The sequence below is a fragment of the Ahaetulla prasina genome, chromosome 3 (genome assembly GCF_028640845.1).
Source record: "Ahaetulla prasina isolate Xishuangbanna chromosome 3, ASM2864084v1, whole genome shotgun sequence".
Classification (NCBI taxonomy): domain Eukaryota; kingdom Metazoa; phylum Chordata; class Lepidosauria; order Squamata; family Colubridae; genus Ahaetulla; species Ahaetulla prasina.
This window is the reverse complement of record NC_080541.1, coordinates 66439809-66461840: the sequence shown is the minus strand read 5'-3', so window position 1 is coordinate 66461840 and position 22032 is coordinate 66439809.

The following is a 22032-nucleotide window of genomic DNA, read 5'->3' as shown; positions in this document are numbered from 1 at the left end:
ATCAAAGCCAATTAGTGTCGGCATCTGATAGGTTTGAAAATATAGAAAATGAAACTTTGGTTCCTGCCATTTTTTTTCTCTGTAGAATCCTTAAGTTGTATATGATGATGAGAAAAATATTACTTTGATCAGGGGGTTTGCTAGACAAGATAGAGCAAACATAGCCACAAAGCTTCAGCTGGAATTCTTCAGGGGCCTTAAACCTGCCAATTGCTAGGAGGACTCAGTGGGATCAAAGCCAGCTTAAGTATATATTGCTGACTGATTTCTGTGAGTTATTGGAATTCTCTTGGGGAAGTTGTGGGTTTTTTTTTTTTTTAAATATATCTCTCAAGCAGTAGCACTTTGTTGGTGCTAACAGAAAATGATGTGCATTCGTTTGGAGGCCTATTAGAATACTGCAACAAAAAACACTTAAACGTTGAAACACTTAAAAGACTAATTATTATTCTGAAACAGATTATGGGCATTTTCCAAAAGTATGTGGTCAGCGTATACAGCAGAATAGTCACTGGAGTACATTTTTTTCTTTCTTTTTGTATAATTTTATTAAAGATTTTTTTTAAAAAAAAAGAAGATAAAATTAATACAAACTAATACAAAGTGAGAAAAAGAAAAGAAGAGAAAACTAAAAGTCTAAGAAAATGGCCTTCCGGGTGCAATTCAAGGTGTTGGTTATCACCTTTAAAGCGCTCTATGGCACAGGACCGGGTTACTTACGGGACCACCTACTGCCACCAATAGCCTCCCATCGACCTGTGCGCTCCCACAGGGAGGGCCTCCTCAGGGTGCCGTCAGTCAAACAATGTTGACTGGCGGCCCCCAGGGGGAGGGCCTTCTCTGTGGGGGCTCCTGCCCTTTGGAATGAGCTGCCTCCGGGGTTGCGTCAACTCCCCGACCTCCGGACTTTCAAACGCGAGCTCAAGACCTTTTTATTCCACCGAGCGGGGCTAGCCTAACAATATTTTAATGGGGTTTTTATGATGGTTTAGGATAGTTTTAATTGTATTGGGCCAAATTTTAGAATCAGTTTCTTAAAATGTTTTTAATTTTTGTCTATGTCTATGTTGCTTTTACCTTTGGCTGTTAACGCCTGAGTCCTTCGTGAGAAGGGTGGTATAAAGATCGAATAAATAAATAAATAAATAAATAAATAAATAAATTAATTAATTAAAAAAGGGAGGGGGAGAAAAAGATAGAAACTAAGAAAAAAGAAAAGACATGAAAGAAAGAAAACAGAATTATAAATTCTGCTCTTCTTTTTATTGAGTAATCATCGTTTTATTGTTTCCCCTTCTCTCTGATTTGTTTTAATCCCCTAGTTTAAATCTTTAGTCTATCCTTTTTTTCCACAAAATGTCCACATAAAACTTCTAGTCTAGACAAAAAAAGGTTTTGTCTGTTTTATTGTTTTTCCCTGACCAGTATTTATTTCTCAAATCTAATCCAGTCATTGGGACTATATTTACATAACTGTTTTAACTTTATGTTTTATGTTTATGTTTAGCATTCAATCATTCCTCCATTTTTAAGAAAAAATCTCAGTGTTCGAATGTGAATGAGAGGTTAAATAATCCAAGGCAATGCCATGTCAGATATAGGAGCATGAGGAAAACCACAAGGGTACCAAAATGAAGATGTGGGTGATAATCCAATTATGCCAATTAACAATTGCGTACTTGCATCAAGATATCTGTTCAATGCTAGTTGCAGAATTTACATGATTAAAATAATTGTATACATATTGTCATTTGCCTCCCACCTAACAGGTATCCATAAGGATATGGCAGATAAAAAATGTTTCTGTGTATGTTTGTTCCATGGATACAACCAAGTGGGGACATGCGCTTAGTGTGCAGTGGGTCTCCCGGCTGCTGGGTTAGTTTGTGGTTGAAAGTATTGTCCAGAATACATCCAGAAACTCCGTATGGTACCTCAATACAGTGCATGTTGGGTGAGCCAGTCAGAGTGAATGTAGCATTAAATCAACCTTAATAAGACATTGATGATTCAGCTGTAACGTTTGAATTGGTCAATTTTTGTACTATATAACAGAAAAGAAGAAAAAAGCAGAGACAAACAAAAGTGTGCATAGTCAATGGTTTTCCCAGTTGCAATGTATGGCTGTGAAAGTTGGACCATAAGAAAGGCTGAGTGCCAAAGAATTGAGGCCTTTGAACTATGGTGCTGGAGAAGACTCCTGCGAGTCCCTTGGACTGCAAGGCGATCAGGTAACAGGTAACAGAGTTGGAAGTGACCTTGGAGGTCATCTAGTCCAACCCCCTGCTCATGCAGGAGACCTACACTAGGAATTTGAATCACCAAACTTTCTGATTGACAAGTTCAATGTCTTAGCCAGTGAGCCACCTAGCCACCTAGATCAAACCAGTCAGTCCTAGAGGAGATCAACACTGACTGCTCTTTATATGACCAGATCCTGAAGATGAAACTCAAATACTTTGGCCACCTAATGAGAAGGAAGGACTCACTGGAGAAGTGCCTAATGCTAGGAACAATTGAGGGCAAAAGAAGAAGGGGGTGTCAGAGAATGAGGTGGCTGGATGGAGTCACTGAAGCAGTCAGCATGAGCTTAAATGGACTCCGGGGGATGGTAGAGGATAGGAAGGCCTCGAGAAACATTGTCCATGGGGTCCCGATGGGTTGGACATGACTTTGCAACTAACAACAACAGAGAAGAATTATATTATTGAAATATTATAGTACTGATGAATCTGCAATTTGGATAGGCCTTTTCTAGTAACTATATATTTGATGATAGGAAATAGTGGTGAGTCTTATGTAGAACAATAACATGAGAAATCTCATTCCATTGTTTGGTTGCACAGACATGTATATCTGAATCAGAATCCGAATACAGCTGGAAGGACTTTGGAGGCCTTCTAGCCCAGCTCCCTGCTCTGATATTATGGAATGTCATTAGGAGAAGATCAAAGCCAATTAGTGTCGGCATCTGATAGGTTTGAAAATATAGAAAATGAAACTTTGGTTCCTGCCATTTTTTTTCTCTGTAGAATCCTTAAGTTGTATATGATGATGAGAAAAATATTACTTTGATCAGGGGGTTTGCTAGACAAGATAGAGCAAACATAGCCACAAAGCTTCAGCTGGAATTCTTCAGGGGCCTTAAACCTGCCAATTGCTAGGAGGACTCAGTGGGATCAAAGCCAGCTTAAGTATATATTGCTGACTGATTTCTGTGAGTTATTGGAATTCTCTTGGGGAAGTTGTGGGTTTTGTTTTTTTTTAAATATATCTCTCAAGCAGTAGCACTTTGTTGGTGCTAACAGAAAATGATGTGCATTCGTTTGGAGGCCTATTAGAATACTGCAACAAAAAACACTTAAACGTTGAAACACTTAAAAGACTAATTATTATTCTGAAACAGATTATGGGCATTTTCCAAAAGTATGTGGTCAGCGTATACAGCAGAATAGTCACTGGGTACATTTTTTTCTTTCTTTTTGTATAATTTTATTAAAGATTTTTTTTAAAAAAAAAGAAGATAAAATTAATACAAACTAATACAAAGTGAGAAAAAGAAAAGAAGAGAAAACTAAAAGTCTAAGAAAATGGCCTTCCGGGTGCAATTCAAGGTGTTGGTTATCACCTTTAAAGCGCTCTATGGCACAGGACCGGGTTACTTACGGGACCACCTACTGCCACCAATAGCCTCCCATCGACCTGTGCGCTCCCACAGGGAGGGCCTCCTCAGGGTGCCGTCAGTCAAACAATGTTAACTGGCGGCCCCCAGGGGGAGTGCCTTCTCTGTGGGGGCTCCTGCCCTTTGGAATGAGCTGCCTCCGGGGTTGCGTCAACTCCCCGACCTCCGGACTTTCAAACGCGAATTCAAGACCTTTTTATTCCACCGAGCGGGGCTAGCCTAACAATATTTTAATGGGGTTTTTATGATGGTTTAGGATAGTTTTAATTGTATTGGGCCAAATTTTAGAATCAGTTTCTTAAAATGTTTTTAATTTTTGTCTATGTCTATGTTGCTTTTACCTTTGGCTGTTAACCGCCCTGAGTCCTTCGTGAGAAGGGTGGTATAAAGATCGAATAAATAAATAAATAAATAAATAAATAAATAAATTAATTAATTAATTAAAAAAAAGGGGAGGGGGAGAAAAAAGATAGAAATATGTAACTTTCGATCTTTGCAGTAGAAGTAGTCCTCGATTTACAACAGTTTGTTTAGTGACTGTTCAGCGTTACAATGGAGCTGAAAAATGTGACGTATAATTGTTTTTCATAGTTACAAGCTTTGCAGCATCCCCATGATCATGTGATCAAAAGTTGGATGCTTGGCAACTGCTTCATATACAGTATATGACCTTTGCTGGGTCCTAGGGACAGGGGATCACTTTTATGACCTTCTGACAAGCAAACTCAATGGGGAAGCCAGATTCACTTAACAACCAAATTACTAAGTTATCAACTTCAGTGATTCACTTAACAATGGTGGCCAGAAAAGTTGTAAAATGGGGTAAAACTCACTTAACAAATGTCTCATTTAACAACAGAAATTTTGGGCTTGATTGCAGTCGTAAGTTTAGGACTACCTGTAGTTATAAGTGCAATTATAAACCTATTTCTTACTCTATGCTTACAACAGAACTCTCTTCTTTTTTTAATCTATTCTGTCTAATCAAAACCATAAATCTTAAGTTCATTATTTTATGTTTCACACACACAAAAATCTACAAGAGGTTTTCAGCCACTAACAAAAATAGCTATTGTCTTTTTTCTATCAAAGAACTGAATTTACTGTAGCTATTGCAGCAAATTCCATCATCTTCAGCAATCATTCATCCATTGCAAATAATGCCAAATCTTTCCATCTTTGGGTGTATAATAGAGTAAGTACTTTTCAGGAAGAAGAAGGAGACTTTTTGTTTATCACCTTAGCTAACATTTCAATTGTTTGCCAAAGCAGGTGTTGATATATAAAAATCCAAACAGTCACAATCAATAAAAGCAGAAACATCTTGTTTTTTTAAAAAAAAAAGTGTTAGGGATTTTTTTTTAATGCCCTAAAGCTTTTTTGGGCTTAGGCATAACTAAGTATATATTCTCTTAAAATATACTTCAGATAGCCAATTACAAAAATCTGAAAAAAGTTTTAATTAAAGAGATTTTGCAAGAAATGGTTCAAATTGTTCATATTTGCACATCAAAAGATACAATAAAATTAGTGTACAATATACTCACAGAGGTTGATGAGATATTCACTACTCTGATGAAACCAACATACATGCTACATACATGTAAAGGAGAAGTTAATCTTATTGTAGTGTTACCTTTGTAGCTGGAGTGCTGAACTAACATTTGAGGTTCAACTCTACCCTGAAGCTATGAAACTCACCGAGTGACTCTGAGCTAGTTGTTCGGTTTTTTTCCAGAGCAACCTACTTTACAAAATGATTATTGTGAAGATAAAATTGAAGAAAGGGCAGAATGTATACCAGCTTCAGTTCTTGGGAGTCCTCAATTACATTCATAAAAGGCCCCATGTTTGTCAGTTTACCTTTGAAAAGTGTTCCTTAGTCTTATTATAAAAAATGTTCCTTGGAAGATCCCATTCTAGGGATGGGATGGGACAGCCTCCCACCGGCAGAAGCTCTCTGACCCATTTCAGACTAAGTATACACAAATGGGGGCAGTTGCAAAGACAGAACAGAACAGGGGCAAACATAATCCAAATGTCCAGGCATCACAGAAAAGTAGTGAGCCAATCAGAAATTAAGTCAAGTTTCAGGCAGTACATGGGATGGGATCCAGACAAATGAAAGCAAGGAGCCAATATTTATTTTTTTAAATTTTATTTATTTATTTGTCAAGAACGTATTAGGTAATATATATATAAGTATAAGCATGGATTGGATAAATAAAATAGATACAAGTAGAGGAAACATTAGGACAGGGACGGTAGTGTGCTTATGCACACCCCTTATAGACTTCTTAGGAATGGGAAAGGTTAAAATTTTGGGGGTTTGGGATGAAACCATAGAGTCAGGTAGTGCATTCCAGGTAATGACCACTCTGTTGCAGAAGTCATATTTTCTGCAATCGAGTTTCTAGTGGTTCACTTTAAGTTTGTATCTATTGTGTGCTCATGTATTGTAGTGGTTAAAGCTGAAGTAGTCATTGACAGGTAGGACATTGTAGCAGATAATTTTATGAGCTACGCTTAGGTCATACAGAAGGTGGTGTAGTTCTAAGTTTTCTAAACTCAGAATTTCAAGTCTGGTGGCATAAGTTATTTTCTTGCAAGCAGAGGAGTGGAGGACTCTTCTTGTGAAATATTTCTGGACATGTTCAATTGTATTAATGTCCGATATGCAGTGCAGGTTCCAGACAGATGAGCTGTATTCAAGAATTGGTCTAGCAAATGAATCCCGTTGGGTGACCATGTGGCTGTTATTCTCTCACAGATCTAAGAAGGAGGCAAGAACAAATCATTTCCAAAAACCTGCTAAGAAAATGCAGGCATTTCTCCAGGCTTTTACCATGACTCAATGCTGACTTAAAGAAACAAATATATATGTATATATGTGCGTATAAACACAGTTCCCGTCTCACCCTTATGTGTCTTCTTGAATCTCAGATCTTCTACCAGGGGCCAAACAAGAGGTTTAAAGGTTCATTGTAGCATCTTATCTGTTCCTGGCATTGCATTCATTTGAACAGAGAGCTGTGGTGTTGTTCTTGGGATCTGTTGGAGCCACTCTCCCAGTTTAGGGGTCACAGCCGCATGTGCTCCTACTTCTACTGGGACTACTTTGGTCTTTACTTTACTTGAGCCTTTACTACTTACTACTACTACTTTGACCTTTACTTTCTAGTTTCTCCTTCAGGGTTTGGTACTTTTTCAGCTTCTCATACTCCTTCTTTCTGATGTTGCTGTCACTTGCAACACTAAATATATCACCACTGCTGTCTTCTGGTCTTTGTCTATTACCATGGTGTTTGGTTGATTTGCTAGTAACTGCCTTTCAGTCTGGATCTGGAAATCCCACAGAATCTTAGCTTGCTTATTTTCCATGACCTTTTATGGGATCATGCATCTGGATTTGGAGGGTCTAGCTCATATCCTGTGTAGATGTTCCTATGCACAATGTCAGCTACTTGGTTGTGTTGTTCAGTGCATGCTGCATCTTACACCCTGCCTGTCTGCATTTTACACCCTGCCACTATGTATTTGACTATCTCTAAGGTCTCTCTGCATTGTCTGCACCTTGGATCCTGTCTATATTTAACAATAACCCCCAAAAATCTTCATTAATTCTTTTATTATATACATATACATATACATATACATATACATATACATATACATATACATATACATATACATATACTTACACACACACACACACACACACACACACACACACACACACACACACACATAGGTCTTTGGTTATTCGGGTTTTCTCCCGTATAAAATTGGAAGTGTCTTGGTGACGTTTCGATGAAATCCCATTCGTCATCTTCAGGCTAGGTGTTTACAGCTTTGTGCTTCTAGGAGAAATGTGTGATCGCAGCTGTTTCTTCCTTTTAACTGCTAGTGGGGGTTTGAACTGATTGGTTGGGAGCTTGATTGTGTTCTGATTGAGTGGAGGTGTGTTCTGATTGGGTGGGGGTTTGGCTGTGCTCTGATTGGTTGGTGGGGTTGGCTGTGCTCTGATTGGATGGGGGTGTGTTCTGTTTGGGCAGGGCTTGGTTGTGCTCAGGTTGGTCTGAGATGCAGGGGGATTTGAGTTGGTGAGCTGCATTGCTGTTGTTTGGCTTCGCGTTCGTGGTCGTGCTACATCTTCATGGTGGGTGTCAGTCTGCTGCATGTATGGATTGGAGGGGTTTGAAATGGCTAATGATGCAGCTGCGGTCTGGCTTCTGGTCCGTGGTCGTGCTTCATCATCGGTGTGGGTTTGAGTTTGCTTTCCGCGTGGATGTGTAGTGGTGACATGCTGTGTGGCACTCGTGAGTGTGGGCCTTGCATCATTCTTCATGTTAGGGACTTGTTTGTTGATAAGGATGGGTTTCCAAATGGCTGGTAGGCGGGAGGTATCATCTTGTTTATTCATGCTGTGTGGGCGTTTTTCTATCTCGATGGCTTCTCTGATTATTCTGTTGTTAAAGTATTCAGTTTTGGCGATAGTTCTGGTATTTTTAAAATCAATTTTATGTCCTGTGGCTTTAAGGTGTTGGACCAGGAAAGAAGTTGGTTCCTCTTTTTTGATTGAGTTCTTATGTTCTTCAATGTGTGCACTTATTCTTCTGTTGGTTTGTCCATTGTATGTGGTGCTGCAGGCGGTGCATGGGATTTCATATACTCCTTGATTTTCTAACTCAATTTTGTCTTTGGGTTAGTTTAGAAAATAAATTAACCCAAAGTAAATAAATAAATAAATAAATAATAAATAGTTAGAAAATCAAGAAGTATATGAAATTACATGAAACTAGGAAACAATAAAACAATATAAATTGTAAAGATACGAGCAATATGGTTATAGCCATAAGTGGGAAGAAATAGGTATTAGGAAGGATGAGAAGAATAATAGTAATACAGTAAATGATTTGACAGTGTTGTGGGAATTAGTTGTTTAGCGGAGTGATGGCATTCAGGAATAACTGTCCTTATGTCTAGTGTCTTATAAATGATCTATAAATTCAGCACTCTTTGGTAATATACAGCACTTACAAATACATTGAAGTCAGATGGAGATCTTGATCCAGAAGATTCTTTCATGAAAAATAATACCCCTTATTATTTTTAATTAAATATTCTTATTATTGAGGAAATTATGGGAAGCTTCCATTTCATATACAGAGCGGTAAAGCTGCTGTTGCTTGTCATTTTTTTTCTTTAATGTAGGTTTGTTTTTGTTTGTTCACTCCCATTAATTAACTATTAATTATTTCTTTTCTTACAAGATTGAGATAAAAATGCAACCCAAAATTGTGCTTGTAAAGTGTATCGGTTCATTACACAGGGATTTGTTTTGTTTTGTTTTGGCACCAATAAACTCACCGGGAGGAATCAGTCCTAAGGTTTTGTAGCTATTTCTAAAACTGAAAGTGGGGTGATGACAACAAGGACAAGATAATATTTACAGCCGAGACAGGAAATTCTCATAGATAATACAAGAATATTTCTTCGATTCATAGAGATTCTCCTGACCCACTTTAAAAAATAAAATGGTTTCTAAAATCTGCCTTTATATAGCATATTTAACAGTTACATACTCTTGATTTCTCGTCAGAGTACATACATTTACAGCCAATTAATACTGTATTTTCTACACGTCCACCTGTGTTTTGTGAGTGCTGTAACGTTAGGGGATTTTATTCCTTGAAAGCTGCAAAACTGTGCAGCTGTTTTTCTCAACAGAGTCTCCTCAATATGCAAACATTGTATTTTTGCTGAAGTATGCATAATATTCCACAAGCATTCTTCTCAAGCACTATACTTTGATCAAATGTGATTATTTTTAATCATTTTATTGAGCAATGAATGATGTATTATAAGTGCATTGGCTTGTTAGTTTACCCATAGTATGCTTTTTATTGTTCAATTTTAACCACATACCGTATTTTTTGGAGTATAAGAAGCACCGGAGTATAAGACGCACCTTAGTTTTTGAGGAGGAAAATAAGAAAAAAACTGATTGGCAGGTGGATCCCGGAATAGCCCCAATCAGCTGTTCCCAGAGGTGAATTTTAGCAACAGGTTCCTTGGTTGTGAGCTCTGTGCCTTGCTTTTTTTGCCTTTTTTTCCCTGCCTCTGAAACTCTGTTTCAGAAAAAACTTTTTTCTGCCTCTGAAACCCTCCAAAACAGAACTTCAGAAAAAAAGCTCTGAAGCTCTGTTTGGGGGCTTTTTTTCTGAAGCTCCGTTTGGGGGCTTTTTTTCTGAAGCTCCGTTTAGGGTTTTTTTTCTAAGCTCTGTGAAGTTCTGTTTGGGACTTTTTTTCTAAGCTCCATTTCTGATGCTTTTTCAGCCTCTGAAACGTCCATTTGAGAAGCTGGGCGGGGCTACATTCGAAGTATAAGACGCAGCCAGATTTTCGCTCTGCTTTTTTTGGGGGGAAAGGTAAAATACGGTAACTAAAATTGTAGTTCAATTGAATTCATGGGCAAAGCTGCATGAAAATAAGAATGCAATAACATGCTGCTATTAAAACAAAACAGAATAAAGCAGCAAAACATTCCTTCATAAATAGGGAGGGCTTCCATTATTGCTCTATAAATCTCTGTATTCTTCAATCATTTCCTTTTGCTCTTCCATATTTCTTCCTATGTACTTCATACTATTTTCACATAATTCTCAAAAAATGTTTCCTGCTTTATTCTCCATGAATTTTTTTTATTTTGTCACAATATACACAAGCATCAGCATAAAATAACTACATGTCATATAAGCATGTATATGAGCAAACGTATGCAATAACTATATTAATTTGATATAATGAAAGGAAACAATAGGACAAGAACGGTAGGCACTTTTGTGCTCTTATGCATGCCCCTTAGCACTGTATTTAGCACTGTAAATTTAGCACTGTAAATAGCTTTCAGCAAAATAGGCCTGCCTAACATACCTGAAGTTTTATAAGCTTCATTAAACAGGGCCCAAACCTTGTGAATCCTTAGGGACAAAGAGTCTTTTCTTTTCTTTAGGTGATTATCCAGATCAGGGGTCTCCAACCGTGGCAACTTTAAGACTTGTGGACTTCAACTCCCAGAATCCCAAAGCTGGCTGAGGGATTCTGGGAGTTGAAGTCCACAAGTCTTAAAGTTGCCAAGGTTGGAGACCCCTGATCCAGATTATAGTCTATGAAGCAGGGGTGGGTTCTATTTACCTTTATTACCAATTTGCATCATGACCATATGCACGCTTTTCTGCACATGCGTAGAAGAATTTTGATGATGTTTGGGTCAGTGGGCAGAGCCTCCTGCTGATTTTACTACCGGTTCTATAGAACTGGTCTGAACCGGGGGCAACCCACCACTGCTATGAAATGCTTGCTCTAGCTATCATGATGAAAGATGTTTGAAGCTGTTTCCTTTCTATCAACGCCTGTTACAATGTGATATTTTGGGGTGGGCCTAAACATACACCTCCCCTGAAAATAAGCCCCCCCTCTCACACACAGGTCCAGGCATGAAATCTATTTACCTTCCTTACCAGTTCAGAAGTGCACACGCCGAATACTGAAAAGTATTGATATAGTGATGGCTATAATATATGTTTCTGTGCTTATGAACAACTATGTTTGTTGACAAGAGACTATTCAGAATGACTATGGAATGGTATTTCAGGTATTTCAGGATCTTTTCAAATACATAACCATTCACTTATGGCATCTTGAACAGGTACACATAACATTTGCATTATGTAATTATCAATAAATTACCTATTTAACTAAGGTAATTTAGTTAACTAAGATTTGTTAGATGGATAAGAGATAGTTCCAAAATCAATTGGGAGCTCTAGCTATATTGGGCCAAGTCAAGATCATAGTAATCTACCTATTTTCACATTCTTCATATCTATCAGCTACATCCCTTGGAGAAAATGAAAAGAAAGATATTTAACCCATGACTCATAAAGGTGCAGGATTTAGAAAGGATGTAGGAAGCGATAAGGAGATTCACAAAAGAGAATCTTAGATTTCACTTAGGACTATCAGGATGAAGAAAGGGCAAGCAGTTATTATTTTTCTCTTTCTGAAAATGCCAAATGCTTCTGTATTTGAACTCATGTGCTTCTATCTATGAGAGAACAAAGATTCTTTGAAAAGTGAAAAGCAGGGGAGAAGGAGACAATATTTATTTTGAAAAAATCTTAAGGTCATTTCAGACAGCAAGACTGGTAAATATTCCCCGTAAACGGAACATCTGTTTATTGATAACAATTCCTTTCCCAACTCTTTGAAAACTTATGAGAAAAGCTACATTATGGAAGCATGTTAATTTCCCCCTAACTATTCCACACATAAAGAGTGCGTTGTTAGAAGACAATTGTCAAAGATAGGCTGATCCCATTAAAAAAAAAAAGACACCTCACAGAGGGTGTTTTTTGAGAAGCAAAAAAAAAAAAAAATACAACAAAGGCAAAGGGAGAAATGAATGTTTTTTTCCCTTTTCTCTGATAATGTATGCATATTTATCATAATTATTTTTGTTTTTAATTATTAGTTTAAAACCAATAGAAATAAATAAATTAATTATATCCAGGTCACTGCATGATATTAGGATTGAAATTTGCAAAAATCCTGTCCAGTTTGATGTTCATTTTCCTTTCTAACCTTTAAGTCTAATCAAAATAATAATAAAAAAGACTAAGAAAGATAAGAATCTTGAGGAATGGCAGATGGGAATTAACAAATTTATATGGGAAGGTAAAAAAGCTAGGGTTAAAATGAAAATAATTCAGGATCCTCGGGAAAGGGGAGGTTTAAAAAAGCCCAATTTTAAATTATACTATGAAGCAGCTGCTCTCTCTGCAATAAGTGATTGGTTTAATTTAACGGAGGAAAGAATTTTGAATATAGAAGGTTATGACTTGCTATATGGATGGCATGCATATTTAATTTATGACAAAAAAGTGGATAAGACCTTTAAAAATCATGTGTTAAGAACTGCTCTTCTGCGTGTTTGCAAAAAATACTCTTATAAATTAAATTATAAGGTTCCTATGTGGGCAAGTCCTAGACATACAATAGAGAATATAAATATAGAACAAAATCAGGAAATGATTACATATAAAGATCTTTTGTATACTGAAAGAGGTAATTTGCAATTAAAATCTCTGCACGTATTAAAAGAGGAAGGGAAAAATTATACTTGGTTTCAATATGAGCAACTACGTGCTAGATGGAAGGAAGATCAGAAAATTGGTATAGAGCAGAACGAGGGAAATTTGGTAAAGCAAATTAGAAATCAGTCTCAGGAGCATATAAAGAGATTGTATAATGTGTTACTTGAAATAGATTCTGAAAGGGACTTGGTAAAGGACTGTATGATAAAGTGGGCACAAAATTTTCAGGAGCCAATATTATTGGAAACTTGGGAAAAATTTGGGTTAGAAATGTTAAATTCACGCAGGCACAGAATCTGAGGGAAAATTTTTATAAAATGTTTTATAGATGGCATTTAGATCCTAAGAAATTATCGTGTATGTATCCAGATATGCAAGCAAAATGTTGGAGATGTAATTGTGATGATGCTACATATTTTCATATTTGGTGGACTTGTAAGGATATAAAGGCCTTTTGGATAAAAATTTGGTGGATTTTACAAAATGTTTTGAAAAAGAAGATAAAGTTCCTGCCGCAATTTTTTCTGTTGGGAATTATTACGGACTGTACAGTAATTGAGACTAAATTGATTTTAAATCTAATAACAGCAGCAAGATTACTAATAGGACAATACTGGAAGAAAAAAGAAGTACCTACAATAGAAGAATGGATATTGAAAGTTGCCAATTTGGCTGAGATGGCGAAGATATCAGCCTTTTTGAAAGACAATACGCAAGAAAGATACTTAAAGGAATGGAAAAAATGGATTGACTATATTCAAAGTAGATATCAGACTAAGAGTTATCAGACTGCCTTTGAATGATTATGATGTATTATTTTTGATTGTTTTCGGGGGAAGTTAGGAATTGATGATTGTAGGGGTATAATTAAGTTGGGATGAAAATTTTTTAGCATATGTTTGTTTTATTTTTAACTATACCTTGTGCTCATTCTGGGAAGTCGGGGGGGGAGGGAGGTTGTGAAGGGAGGGGGGAGGGGAGGTGGGGGGAAAGGGGGAAAAATTTTTCTGTAAAACTTTTTGAATAAAAAAAAATAATAATAAAAAAGACAATACATGAACATAAAATAGTACCAAAAATTAAATTTATATATATTTTTGTGGCTTCATAACTGGCAAAAGCAATTAGCCTTTTCATATGTGCAGTTTTAGATGGCTTTTAAAGGGACAAAATGAGTATATTAAGCCTTATTTATGTACTGATTTATTTAGTTTTGAAGGGGTCCTTCCTTCCTTCCTTCCTTCCTTCCTTCCTTCCTTCCTTCCTTCCTTCCTTCCTTCCTTCCTTCCTTCCTTCCTTCCTTCCTTCCTTCCTTCTTCCAAATAGTTGGAAACCATCCCACCAATTCTCAATAATTATGGCTGAACAAGATTTAAAAGGGCCATTTAACCTGGAGTGCCTGAGTAACCCATCCTTTCCTTTAAATTCCAATTTGTACTACTTAATACATTAGAAATGAAAACTCAGTAAAATATGAACAAGCAGAGCCAACGACTGTATCAGTCGAACTCTTTTTAGAAGACATAATATTGTAGGGAAAAGAATCTGGAATTATAGAAATTGAATATAGATTAGCCACCCCTAATATTGGTGACTATGAACAGTTATATGAATAAAAATTCAAGAATTCTGGCTGAACATCTTACAAGTAAGCAATGCTATATGAACTAGAGTGGAAAGGCACTTAAAGACAATTTGCATGCAGTTAGATGCTGTCAACATAATTATAGTAATTACATATTCAAAAATTCTCTATAAAATAAGAAAACAATGCTAGCATATGATACATTTTGAAAGGCAACAATTTATCAGCTAAATCCTTTACTAATAACAAGGTTATTTTAAATAAACTAATTTGCATCAAGAACCCAAATATGTCTGACAGATCTTGAAACAAAGATCAAATAGCCAGAAGAAAAAACTACGGCCAGACCAGTCATAGACTATGGACAAATTATAAATAATCTAATTGAATTGTTGCTCTTTTGTACAAACTGAAGATCCATTCAATCTCGTTTCAGAGATTATGATGAAAATATCAAGTTATTTCTTAATAATGAACATACAATTAAACTTAATAAAATGCAAGAATGGAAGACTGTCTTATTGTAAAATTTAATCTAATCACTGGAATTTTTCAATTTCTTGTTTACATGGCTCTATCAAGCATCTTCCTTTTTACAATGTAAAAACACTGAATAGTTTTGTAATTTTTTTTCATTTGGTAACTATATTTGAAAATTGATACAGGTGAAACCAGTAATAAAATACTACAGATAAGGAAAATTCATTAAATGTGAAAAAGGCAAATGGAACTTTGATTGTCTGTTAAGCAGTGGTGGGTTTCAAATTTTTTTACTACCGGTTCTGTGGGTGTGGCTTGGTGGGTGTGGCATGGCTTGATGGGTGTGGCATGGCTTGGTGGGCGTGGCTTGGTGGGCGTGGCTTGGTGAGCGTGGCAAGGGAAGGATAGTGTAAAATCTCCATTTTCACCCCACTGCAGGGGAAGGATACTATAAAACCTCCATTCCCTCCCCAATCCAGGGGAAGATTACTGCAAAATCCCCATTTCCTCCTGATCAGTGGGACTTGGGAGGCAGAGAATAGATGGGGGTGGGGCCAGTCAGAATTTTTACTACCAGTTCTCCAAACTACTCAAAATTTGCACTACTGGTCCTCCAGAACTGGTCAGAACCTGCTGAAACCCACCTCTGCTGTTAATGTATATACAATATATTTTGTTATTATATCAGTTGTAAATAAAAGAATCAGTTTGGTGCAGTGGTTAAGGCACCAGGCTAGAAATGGGAGACCTATGAGTTCAAATCCTGCCTTAGTCATGAAAGCCAGCTAGGTGACTTTTGGCTAATAATCTCTCTCAGTCCAACCCACCTTACAGGGTTGTTGATGGGGGAACATGGGAGGAGGGAGGTATGTTGGATATGTTAGCCATCACTGGAGTTATTTTTAAAAATAATAAAGGTAGGATATAAATAAATACATAAAATAAAGTACTGAAGAAAAGTGGTGCATTGTTCTCAGCTCTTCAAAGTAGATCAAGTCAGAAACAGAAACTATAAATTTGGCTCCACCTATAGTTTATCACTGTAATTAGTATATACTAAAGAATAGAAAAATAAAAACACTTAACTAATTCTTTAATTAGTGATACAGTGGTATTAATATATTTCCATTTATGACATTCTTTTACCATGATTTCACTGGAAATAATTCAGTTACAGAATGAGTGGTATTCTAATTCTCCAAAATTTCATGTAATCAATTTTATCTTATAATGAAGATAATTTTGATAGATATATCATAAGATAATTCTGAATCCTATCTCTAGTTCATAATAGTATGAGTTGAAGTCTAAGTGCTAACCCCTTAAAGAGAAATCATGATTTTGTGATTTTCTGTATCTACACTGAGATAAAGGTAAAAATATATAGTTCATTTTTTTGTGAACTAGTAAGTAATCCAAAACAAGCTGATGTTATAAGTGCGTGTTTTATTTTCCAATATATACATTAGCTAAGGTTGGTGTTTCCCTGAAAATTCTGAGAGTTCAAATAGAATTCTAAGTGTTTATTATATAAGGACCTAGTGGGCTTATGTCCAGAGGTGGTATTCAGCAGGTTCTGACCAGTTCTGGAAAACTGGTAGAGGAAATTTTGAGTAGTTAGGAGAACCGGTAAATACCACCTCTGACTGGCCCCACCCCCATCTATTCTCTGCCTCCCGAGTCCCAGCTGATCGGGAGGAAATGGGGATTTTGCAGTAACCTTCCCCTGGAGTATCCTTCCCCTAGCACACCACCAAGCCATGCCCACCAAGCCACGCCCACAGAACCGGTAGTAAAAAAAATTGAATCCCACTACTGCTTATGTCCATTGTGTAGATTGTTAGCAAATAGATCTAAGGCATGCTATTTTTCTAATTGGACTAGAGTGAGTCTGAGTCCAAGATAAAACATATTTTTAATAGTAATGTTTTTATAAGTTACAATTAAAAAGATGAAAACTAATATGAAATAGACAAAAATTCTATTTTTCTATACTGTTCTGTCCTGCCTTAGGCATGAAAGCTGGCTGGCTGACTTTGGTCTCTCTCTCAAATGGCTATTGTCTCATCTCCCAAAGTTCTAAATACGTCAAAGACTGCTGTTTTGTGGTCTCTGCATGAGGAATAATTGTATAGAGCACTTCTGGGTGATCTCAGGTCCTCTCTTTAGCCAGAGACGAAATAGGGCTGGTTTATTCACCAACTTTTCATTCTGCTGTAGTCATCAGCTCCTTGTTTCAGCTTGTTCACTGAATGTTCCCTAACACAGGGGTCTCCAACCTTAGTAACTTTAAGGCTTGTGGACTTCAACTCCCAGAGTTCCTCAGCCAGATTTGCTGGCTGAGGAACTCTGGGAGTTGAAGTCCACAAACCTTAAAGTTACTAAGGTTGGAGACCCCTGCCCTAACAGATTATTACTGGAGCAATGTAGATCTTTGTCCAAAAATCTTGGCCAGGAAAAGCTAAAATAACATCCTCTTTATGTCAAACTGTTCTCCTAGTTATGTCAATTCAAAATGTGTCCGGTAATCAGATTGTTTGCCACTGCAGCTGTCTGGAATTCTTTTCATTATTTCCTTCTGTAACCTACATCTGAGCAATTTTCTTGTTGGGCATATAAGTATTAACCAGATCTAATCCAGTTTGTTGTTTTGCAATTAGCCATAGTTGGCTAGCTGCTGCCATTTCAGTGGGCATTTCTGTTGTGTGGCATGAAGATTTTTTTTAAAAAAATGTTTTCCAATTAAATATACATTCTGCAGTTACCTGTATATATGACATTAGAAAGCAGAAAATAAAACAAGAGGGAGAAGAAAAATATAGTAAGCAACATTAATATTTTATTGATACCAGGCATTGGATTTTTTGTGGTAATTAATTACATAGGATCAATAAATACTCTTTGTTTATTGCTGTTCTGTGGGTGGGGTTCACTGCTAAGTTTGTTTTTTTATTCGCATGAGAGATCTAATCTATGCTACTTTTTTCCCTTTCTTTGAGAAGAAACTACCACGGAGACTGAGCAGTGGACTTTCATTGTTACTTAATATTGATTACAAAAAGTGCTCTTGGTTTTCCCTCATTATAGCCAAGCTATGAAGCACTCAGAAAGAAATAGTATAAATCTAGTGCTTGAGAACAAAACCACCTCACTGTAACTACAGTGCTGTTATGCAGAAGATAAATTCATTCTAGTGAGATTTTCAAGAAATCTTTGCCTTAATTCAAAACAGGTTCAAAATTGAATTTATTTATTTATTTTTACAAATCAGTTCCCAATAACACTAGAGAGATACTCATGTAGTTTTCTGGTCAACGATGCAAAACAGATTTGCATTTGTTTTTGTTTTTTTCTTCCCTGTGTTGCTCATGTTTGTTTTGACTTTTTGGCTGAGCCTACAGCCTTGTTTTTCCCTGGTGATCTCCCGTATGTGCATTAACCAGCTTGCTGAGCTTGGATAAAGCTGGAACAGTTGCAGTCAACTAGAAAAAAGTAGAAAAGGAAGGGTTTCCTGATGTTCAAAACTTGCTGTTCTTTGATATCTGAATTTTAATTATCAAAAGCGAGAATTCTTGGGCTTTGACAAAGATGACAATAAGGACAGTTGCCTCTCAGTTTTGTTTTTTTGGGGGGTATGTGTGTGTGTGTGTGTGTGTGTGCGCGCGCATGTTCTTTTGTCACTGGTCTTCCCTGACTTGGACCTCCAATTGTCTTGCAATTGTGTAAGTAAAAAATGAACTATTCTAATCCAATTTCTTATATACTATGCTTCTTCCAATATACTTCTTATCTAATTTCAAATGTGATCGTACATTTTATTTATTTATTTATTTATTTATTTATTTATTTATTTATTTATTTATTTATTTATTTGTCACAACAGTATATATAAGCATAAGCATGAAATAACTATACAATATATAAGCATATATATAAGCATAAGTATGTAATAACTATATTAATTGGATATAATGAAAGGAAACAATAGGACAGGAATGGTAGGCATGCTTGTGCTCTTATGCACGCCCCTTACAGACTTCTTAGGAATGGAGTGAGGTCAATAGTAGACAGTTTTTGGTTAAAACTTTGGGGATTTTGGGAAGAGACCATATTTTAGGAGATGGGAGAGAGAAAGTATGCGTTATCACTACAGGACCCACATTCAATATTCAAAATCATTTTGTTTGGAATTTTTTAGTGATTATAAGATCAGGCAGCTATTCTCAAAGATCAAATCCTTCTATTTAGGAGAAACAATGCTTCCAGCAAAGGCCTCTCCCCCCACCCACCCACTTCCAATCTCCTCTCAGTACTTTTGAGACTTATTAGCTTCTCCTGTTCAATAATGCATTTCATGTGTAAATATTGTGTGGTATGGACATGTGTTTCTTAAGCACTTAAGCAATAAGCCATATTCCCTAGTATCACATTACCTTAATAAATGGTTCAGAGAAAAGAAGACACAAATCTTTCTGTGAAATGAGGTCATTACACTGCCTAAGGCTTTTCTGAGTAAGGTGCTAATGAAGATGTTACAGCCTTCAGTACAGAATCCTTTCTGTTTCAAAAGAAAAAATGCTTCAAAAGAACTCAGACTTTCCACCAACTAAATAATCAGAAAGTAGAAGATCTATGGGAGCACTGAAGTAAATCTTAGGATGTTACCCAAGAAATTTAGTGTCTTAATGACCTCTATTTAACTTTCCCTGTGTTTGGAAGCTAAACAAGGTCAGATTTTGGTTCATACTTGTTCAAGAGAGCATGAGGGAATCCTAGCCTAGTTTTAGGCTAGACTGGGAGGTTAAAAATCAATCTAGAGGAGAGTTTCTCAACCTTAGCAACTTTAAAGTTTGTGGACTTCAGCTCCCAGAATTCCACAGCCAGCATTTTGGGAACTGAGGTATACACATTTTAAAATGGCTAAGATTGAGAAATGCCTGCATAGGGTAACAATGGATGTGCAATCCTATACTGTTCCCAGAACAAAATATCAAGAACATATCAAGAACATATATCAAGATCACGTGAAGTGTTAATACCGCTTTATAATGCCTTGGTAAGGCCACACTTGGAATATTGCATTCAGTTTTGGTCGCCACGATGTAAAAAGGATGTTGAAACTAGAAAGAGTGCAGAGAAGAGCAACAAGGATGATTAGGGGACTGGAGGCTAAAACATATGAAGAACGGTTGCAGGAACTGGGTATGTCTAGTTTAATGAAAAGAAGGACTAGGGGAGACATGATAGCAGTGTTCCAATATCTCAGGGGCTGCCACAAAGAAGAGGGAGTCAAACTATTCTCCAAAGCACCTGAGGGTAGAACAAGAAGCAATGGGTGGAAACTAATCAAGGAGAGAAGCAACCTAGAACTAAGGAGAAATTTCCTGACAGTTAGAACAATTAATCAGTGGAACAACTTGCCTGCAGAAGTTGTAAATGCTCCAACACTGGAAATTTTTAAGAAAATGTTGGATAGCCATTTGTCTGAAATGGTCTAGGGTTTCCTGCCTGGGCAGGGAGTTGGACTAGAAGACCTCCAAGGTCCCTTCCAACTCTGATATTATTATTATTATTATTATTATTATTATTATTATTATTATTATTATTATTATTATTATTATTATTATTATTATTATTATTATTATTATTATATAAAGTTGGAACAAGCTGGGCCAAATTATCAGGAAACTATCTTTTTAAAAGGTAATTTAATAAAGTAAATATTCAAATAAGCAACAAAAGGGAGGCAATTTTTTCACAACTTCTGTGGATCTTAGGATAGTTTTAATAGTGTTACAGAGCAGGGGTCTCCAACCTTGGCAACTTTAAGCCTGGCAGACTTCAACTCCCAGAATTCCCCAGCCAGCTTTACTGGGAGTTGAAGTCCACCAGGCTTAAAATTGCCAAGGTTGGAGACCCCTGTTACAGAGTGTAGGAAACTTGTGGCTTTGTGTATGAAGCTCAGATTACTCTGAGGGTTTATGTACTTGTTTGTACCTTAATTCATTTGTACATAGATGATATCTCAAAATATTTCCAGTAAGCCAATTTACAGATACCCAAAGTCAGATATAAATGTGTAAACCTCTTACTGTACGCTGATGACATGTTATCTTACTCCCCAGGAGGGCAGAAAGATTGCAGTGCCAATGTAGTTCTTATTGTGAACTTAGCTCCCTGAATATTAATAAGCCCAATCTAAGGTGATTGTATTCAGAAAGAGACAATATTTTCTTTTATTTGAAGGAAGAGATGAATTAGACTTAAATGAAGAGTTGATGGAAAACCAATTTATCAAGTTTAACCATTCCTATAGCTTGGGTGATCGTTCTAGAATCAGGATCCTGGATTCCATATTTTTAAGTTGAGTTCATTGAACCCCATAGCTAGTTCTCCAGTTCTCAAATTGCCTTACAAAATCATAACCATCCTGGAAAGTAACTTCCATTGTTAAAGTCTATGATGCAAAAAATAGTTTGGATTTTCCCATATGGAGAAGAATTATGGGATTTATGAATGCTCCCATTCTGGAACAAAATCAATATTCATTTCTAAAATCTATTCTGGGTATGCCTAAATCAGGGGTGAAATCTAAAAAATTTCCCTATTGGTTCTGTGGCCGTGCCTTAATTGGTGGCGTGGCTTGGTGGTCAGATGACTGGGTGGGCATGGCCAATAACAATAAATAAAAATAATAAACAAAGTATACAAAACAATAAGAGGTACCAAAAGTCAACTTTCAGACTTTACACACACACAACACAACACAACTGACTCACACACAATGTAAAAGCACCTGCACTTCACCCAAAATGGCCCCTGCAACAAGCAGGAACCTCACACAGCTACAAAAAGCTCAAAAACCAACTTTCACACTTTACACACATACACAACACAACTGACTCACACACACACAAAATGTCACATACAGCTTTGTGAGATTTTGTGTGTTTGTGTAGTTAGAGTTAAACAATACATAAACACACCAAATCTCAGAAAGCTGCACAAATATTTTATATTATTATTTTACTTTATTTATATTTTTTAGATCAGGGGTCTCCAACCTTAGTAACTTTAAGGTTTGTGGACTTCAATTCCCAGAGTTCCTCAGCCAGAAAAGCAGACAG